Genomic DNA, 7106 nt, shown 5'->3' with positions numbered 1-7106 from the left:
AAAATATTCCTATGAGAAACACTTTGAATAAGTAAACAATCCTTTAGTCTAGCAGTTTCAAAAGTGAAACACATTTCTATACTTCCAGTTTTCACATAGCAAAGTATCTCTTTAAATCAGCCAGTTCCTGACCTGTAAGCCACCCTGCTGAATTTCTGTGTCAGTTATGCCAAGCAATCTCTTGGCTGTGAAACGTTTTCCGGCAGGCTCCCACAGACAAGGACAGATGGCATTCCAGTGAGGGTACTCCCCTGCCTCTTTGTTGTAGAAAATATTGACATTTTTGCAGGAAGCAGATCCAGGTTCGCTTTCTTCCCAACCCATCTTGGCAGTCATGAAGGTCTGGAGGGCTGTGGTTCCACAGAACTGGGAAACTGCACTTGCCACTGAATTTAAAAAGATCTATGGCAAGGAGAGTAATGTTCCTATCTAACTGATGCTTGTAAAAGTCACAAAATAGCAAATAATACACTGTGACCACAAAGTATTTTCAAACAGAAATGAGATAGGACAGGAAGGCAGAGAGGAGATAGCTGAAGAAAAAGGCTCTCTGAAAAAATTTAAAGTATCGTATGAAGCTTTTTTAAAGATCCTTTCTAATCTACAAGTTAGCAACAGCAAGGTTATATTAGTTTTACTCAGAAAATCAGAGACAATTTACTAAAATTCAAAATTTGGGTATACTGTTTAAAAAAAAAACACAAAAACACTTGCCCTGGCCCGTTTGGCTCAGTGGATAGAGCATCGGCCTACGAACTGAAGGGTCCCAGGTGTGATTCCGGTCAAGGACACATGCCCGGATTGTGGGCTCAATCCCCAGTGGGGGACTTGCAGGAGGCAGCTGATCCATGATTCTCTCTCATCATGGATGTTTCCCTCCCTCTCTCCCTCTTCCTTCCTCTCTGAAATCAATAAAAATATATTGGGGAATAAAAAACAAAAAACACTTAAAGCCCTAGCCAGTTGGATCAGTGGATGGAGTGTTGGCCTGTGGACTGAAGGGTTCCAGGTTTGATTCCAGTCAAGGTCAGGGGCCTCAGTTGCAGGCTCAATCCCTGGCCCTGGTTAGGGCGCTTGCAGAAGGCAGCCAACATCATATTTCTCTCTCGCTGTCTCTCCCCCTCCTTTCCATTCTCTAAAAACCAGTGGAAGAATGTCCTCGGGTACAGATCAAAAAGACAAACATACAAAAAACAACAAAAAAATCCTACTTAAACTCACTAAATACCGCCCTTTCAGAAGATCAATTGGCAGACTATAACTTACCCTTTCCTTCCTATAAGTTTATATTCTTTGACTCTGAAATCTTGGGGAATTGATACTATGTAAGATTTATCAGAGTTGCTTATAAAAGTGAACATTTGACAATAACCTAAACATTTATCAGTAGCAAACTGTTTACTGAAATCAAGGTGGGTACATCCTACTTGGTGGACGGTCAGTGACTTTCCCCACAACCCAACTCATGTGCTGCTTCCCTGTCATCAAACAGTGTGAAGTTGAAGAGTGAAGTTCAATGTGAGTGTTAGACTTCCAAAATGTCAGCAAGCAGGTACAAGGCACCACAAGTCAGGGAGAGATGGCTTTTAGATTCTTCTTCCAGTTGGAGATTTAATCGAGAGTAGAGGGGCCCTGACCGGTTTGGCTCAGTGGATAGAGCATTGGCCTGTGGACTGAAGGGTCCCAGGTTTGATTCCGGTCAAGGGCATGTACCTTGGTTGCGGGCACATCCCCAGTGGGGGGTATGCAGGAGGCAGCTGTTCAATGTTTCTCTCTCATCGATGTTTCTAACTCTCTATCCCTCTCCCTTCCTCTCTGTAAAAAATCAATAAAATATATATATTTTTAAAAAGAGTAGAGGGGCCAAAACCGGTTTGGCTCAGTGGATGGAGCGTCGGCCTGCAGACTCAGGGGTCCCGGGTTCGATTCCGGTCAGGGGCATGTGCCTTGGTTGCGGGCGAGTCTCCGGTGGGGGGTGTGCAGGAGGCAGCTGATCGATGTTTCTAACTCTCTATCCCTCTCTCTTCCTCTCTGTAAAAAATCAATAAAATATATAAATTTTTAAAAAGAGTAGAGGGTATTACTTTTTGCTTCCTTTTCTTTTCATTTTTTTTAAGTGAATGGAGTATTTTATTTTATTTTTCTTTTGCTTCCTTTTCCAAAGCTATGTGGTGGTGCTTTTAGGACTGATGACCTGGAAGATGTAAGCAAAAGGCCTGTCTTCTCAAATGACCCCAAAGAGCTGACTCCCTGATCCCAAACCCTTTTTGAACTGTGAAATGAGAAAGAAAAAAAAGGAAACTTTCTTTGGGTTCAGCCACTGAAATCTGGAGGTTGTTTATTATGGTGGTTAGCCACCCTGATTAGGTTTGTGTGGGAGATTAAACAGAACCCGGCCGGCCCAGAGTAGTTTAGGGTCCAGCACTTCGGATGTGATAGACAAAGGTAGACAATGGTAGCTCCCCTTTGCTCCCAACATGTGTATATGCTGCGAACTTGTAAACTCATTCCCTGCTGGTCAGCCTCCCTTCAGTGTCCCCTAGACCTCTGTACCTCACTTCCTAAGTCCCTTTCTGGCCTCTGCAATCCTCTGCACACACACACACACACACACACACACGCACACACACACACACAGCAACTGCAAAATCTGGAACCTTGGCCTGAATATTCAGTTCACACCACAGAGATGAGGTGGGAGGCAGCAAAGCTACTGATCCTGTGAGTTCCCTGGCATGGGTCTGGCCTTAAGCAAACCGGTTTCTCCCCTGAGGAGCCTGAGGCTCCCGAGCCAGTGGCACGCATTTCAACCCGTGCACATCCTGCTTCCCTCCTCAGACTGCACCTTCTGTCTTGAAAGTCTCGTATCCCAGTGACGGCCACCACCCGTGTGCTTACTATGTGTCCCCAGTGGAAATGAGGCAGGCACGGATCAACAGGAATCAAAGCTGTGCCAGGGTCACCGAAGGGCTAACCTGAGAGGGTTCCCTAAAGACACAGTTGGTTATGTTTGGGTAACAGATCAAGAAGGAGGAGCATCACGTGGAGGGACAAACGCCATACCCCATTCCCCCTGGAACTGTGCAGAGAAGATAGGGTGCTAGCAGATTTTACACTTTCAAAAGCTGTGGGGAGAAGGCATTACTGAAAAGGGCATTCTCCTCCTGCAGGAGGAGGAGGAGGGATGAATCAACAAGCCAAACAGCGCAGCGGAGGGGACTGCGGTGGGAAGTGGAGAGACTGGGGTTTGGATGCTGACTCTGCCATTTACACAGGGTGTCCTGTGCCTGAGCCTCAGTGTCCTCATCTAGACAACATGAAATAGTGGTGATGCTGATAGATCCTCCCTTCCCCCAACTGATGGACGGAGTGTGACGTAACCTGCACCTGCGGCCTGGACATTCCTGAGCACCTAACCAGTCACCTTATATGGACTATACATTGAACCACCAATCAGCACCTGCCAAATACCCTAAGTACCTAAGTGCCTCATCATGTGCCTTATATGAAACCACCAATCAGCGCGTGTCGAGTACCCTAAGCCCCATCCCTTCCTGTTCCTCCCCTCAAACGGCATGTTCACCTCTACATGTGTTGATACCCTCCCCTTGCGAGAGAGCCCGGCAGGGTCCTTCTCCTCTAATAAAGCCTGTAGTCCTGGTTTTTCGGCCCTCTGTCTCATCTCTCAGATACCTACTTCAGAGAGCTGCTGCGAGGAGTAAGTGAGATTATGCCTGGAAGGGGCCCAGCACAGAGCCGGGCTCAAGCTTCTACTGTAAATGCTCTGTGTGAGCAGACAGATGGTGAGCATCATCACTATACTGTCCAAAACAACGTCAAACTTCCATAAGATCTCAGACTAACAAAGCGAGAGAGGATAAACTCCTCCTCTTGATTCAGTTAATTCATCAGACTGGTAGGAGAGAGCAAAGTAGGCCATTCATAAATCTGTTTTGCAGGAGCCTTTGGCAAAGTGTCTCAACAACTGCAGAGTCATTTAAATTCTGGTGGCCGTGCCAATTCTATCTTAACATTATCTTTCTCCCTAGATAATATGCCTTTTATGTTAACTGATGACTTAGATTTTTTAATAGGCTATTTTGCTTAATCCTGGAATTTCCATCACAAGTTTTAATTTCCTGTGGCTGATCTTAGCAGAGACTTTCGAAGAGAAGGATGCCAAGACTCGGATCTGTTTCCTTTCTTGCCGAGTTTGGATGTAGATAGTGATAAGAAACTGCCGTGGAAGAAAGCACTTGTGCTAACCTCCCAACCAGCTGACTGGTGGCTGCGTTTTAGTGGTAACTATGTTTCATGCCAAGTTACAATCTCACATTTCCAGGGGTAACCCCGATTACAAATTATTCATTGAATATACCTGAAGTTTGCATTTTTAGTGTGTCCTTCCACTTATCGGATGTCCACGTCTTGCACAAAAGTGTGTTAGTTATCTAGGCTGCGTAACAAATTACCCCAAAATTTAGTGGCTTGAAACAACATTTATTATCTTGGAGTCATTTCTGGGTCAGGAATCCATGTGTCGCTTAGCTACATTCTTAGGTTTGATCAGGGAGCAGGCTAGGGCTTAAAGTCATCTCAAAACTCAACCAGGGAAGGATCTGCTTCTAAGCTCCCTCACTGGCTATGGCCAGAGACACCAATGCTTGCCACATCAGCTACTACAAAGGGTTGCTTGCTCACAGCATCACACCCTCTCCAAGAAGGAGAGAACCAGAGGTGGAGAGAGAGAAAACATTAAGTGCTATAGACTGAATGTTTGTGGCCCCCAAAGTTCATGTGTTAAAACCTAGCCCCCAAGATGATGGTCTTAGGAGTTGAGATAGCAAATTAGGCCTCTGGAAAGTGATTAGGTCATGCAGATAGAGCCATCAAGAATGGGATGGGGGGGGATGAAAGCCACTGAAAAGGCTCCCTGGCCCCTTCTGCCGTGTGAGGACACACAGGAAGTCAGCGGTCTGCAACCCAGAAGAAGGCCCTCACCAGAACCCCACCGTGCTGGCACCCTGACCTTGGACTTCCAGCTTCCAGAACTGTGAGCAACACATTTCTGCTTTCCAGAAGCCACCCCGTTCTATGGTATTTTTGTCCTAGCGGCCCAAACAGACTAAGACAGTAAGCAAAGCAGAAGCCACTCGAGTCTTCTCAGAACCTAATCTTGGAAATGGCATCCCACCACTTTTGCCATATTCTATCTGTTAGAAGCAAGTCATGAGGTTCGGCCCACACCTGAGAAAAGGGGAGTAGTGGAATCATCCCGGACCGGCCTCCCGCACAGAGACCCCAGTGAAGGCAGGCTTCTCGAGCTAACCCCCTGAAGGACCCGCTTGCTTTTTTTGTTTGTTGTTTTCACTTCTAATCTGTTGTAGGTCACAATTCTTGTAAAATAACTAAAATTGAATTTCTAGAAAAATAAAACAACAAAGATTAAAAAACAACCCCATTGATCCACCTGTTGGATGTTGCAACAAGGTCAAATTGCTATAAAAATGTCTGAACAATCTCCATTCTGTTGCCTACCTCACCTGGACCAGGTACAAATGGTTGTGGATTGCCATCAGTTTTGGGCTGTCTTTTGATCAGCGCCGATTAAGGATTTAAAAACCACCGATGACTTTTACATGATTTGCGCTATTCACTTGGCTATTCCTGGATGAAGGGAATCTAGGGGAGAAAAACAAACAAACAAAAAAACTAATCTCACTCCACTCTCTGTAGTCCTAAAAATGGGACCTTTTGTTACAATTAAAGTCAAGGGTGTGTGGGATGATGAATCTCCAATTTAATATTTTATCCCAAAGTCTTCTGTGTGCCTCCTTTTCGCCAGTCTGGAAGCTAGACGTAAGCCACACCGAACTGAGCAGTCCGACAGATACCATGATTACCACTTCACATTTTACAACCAATGTCAGACATGAAGTTTGAATGCCCTTCCCAGTCTGTTCAGATCCCTCCAAACATCTCGGGTCGTGCTCTCTCTCTCCGAAGTGTGCCGCAGCTTTCCCTACCCTCTAGGTTTGTTTCTAGGTGTTTCAAACATCTCATCTTAATGAAACCATAAGCTTACCGAGCAAACGTATTCATTTCATACCCTCCCCAGCCTCCAGCACAGCATCAGGCAGTTTAGCGGAGCCTCGGTAGAAACCTGAATTCAGCTGACATTTACCAAGCCCAGAACCCGAATCCCCTGTCCAGGGAACAAAGGGGTGTGAGCAGGGCTTCTGTCCCAAATCCCCCAAATCTGGCCAGCATCTCTCTTCATCGCTCTTCCAGCCTCTTCACCACCCCAATCCCATCCACCAACACTTAAAGCGGAAGCAGACTCTGCTCCCCTGGCTCTTACCGGGCAAACTTAAATCTCCTGAGCAGTTATCACACCATCCCCAGGAGAGAGGAGAACCCCAGGTGGAGGGAGGGGCCTTTAAAAACCAGTGGTGCTCAACTCCCTCCACAGCTGCCAGCCCTCAGTTGGGCATCCCCTCCTTCCTCCCCGAGGAAGGGAATGAGGTGAGTAACACTACATTTGCAAGCCCAGGGCTGGCAACTCTGCAGGCACAAAGGTGGGCCAAACAGGTTTTTTTGCCCTCGAGAATTTCCAATAGCTGAAGCACACCAATCCTCAACTAGAATACAGAGTGGAAGGTGCCTAGTGTTGCAATGTCGGCCTATGGAGAAAGCGCTGTGGGAGAACAGATGGGGGAAGTGATTAGCTTCAAATGGTGAAAACTCAGAGGGTGTATCTTTGGGTTACGCCTTGGGGAATGGGTAACACAAATAATGGGTGACACTCAGAACTTCCTACCTACCAAGTGCTGTGATTGGTGGTTGAGGTGCATCTCATTTTGGGGCTCGCAAAAGGTCTGCTGGGAAGGTGTTATTATTAGTCCCATTTTACAGTGAGCAAACTGAGGCACACCAAGAGTGAGCAATTTGTTCAAGGTACAGGCTAGTAGTAGGTGGTGAAGAGGGGAGGCGAACTCATACAGGGGAACTCTAGAGCTGATGCTCTTAACCCGCACTGAAGCGGCAAAGGAGACCATGAGGGAAGGCCTACCCTTGTGAGGAGTCTGTGAGGCGGAAGCACGTGG

Source organism: Eptesicus fuscus, chromosome 14, assembly GCF_027574615.1.
Source record: "Eptesicus fuscus isolate TK198812 chromosome 14, DD_ASM_mEF_20220401, whole genome shotgun sequence".
Taxonomy (NCBI): Eukaryota; Metazoa; Chordata; class Mammalia; order Chiroptera; family Vespertilionidae; genus Eptesicus; species Eptesicus fuscus.
The sequence above is the reverse complement of the archived record's forward strand: the minus strand, read 5'-3'. Positions refer to the sequence as shown.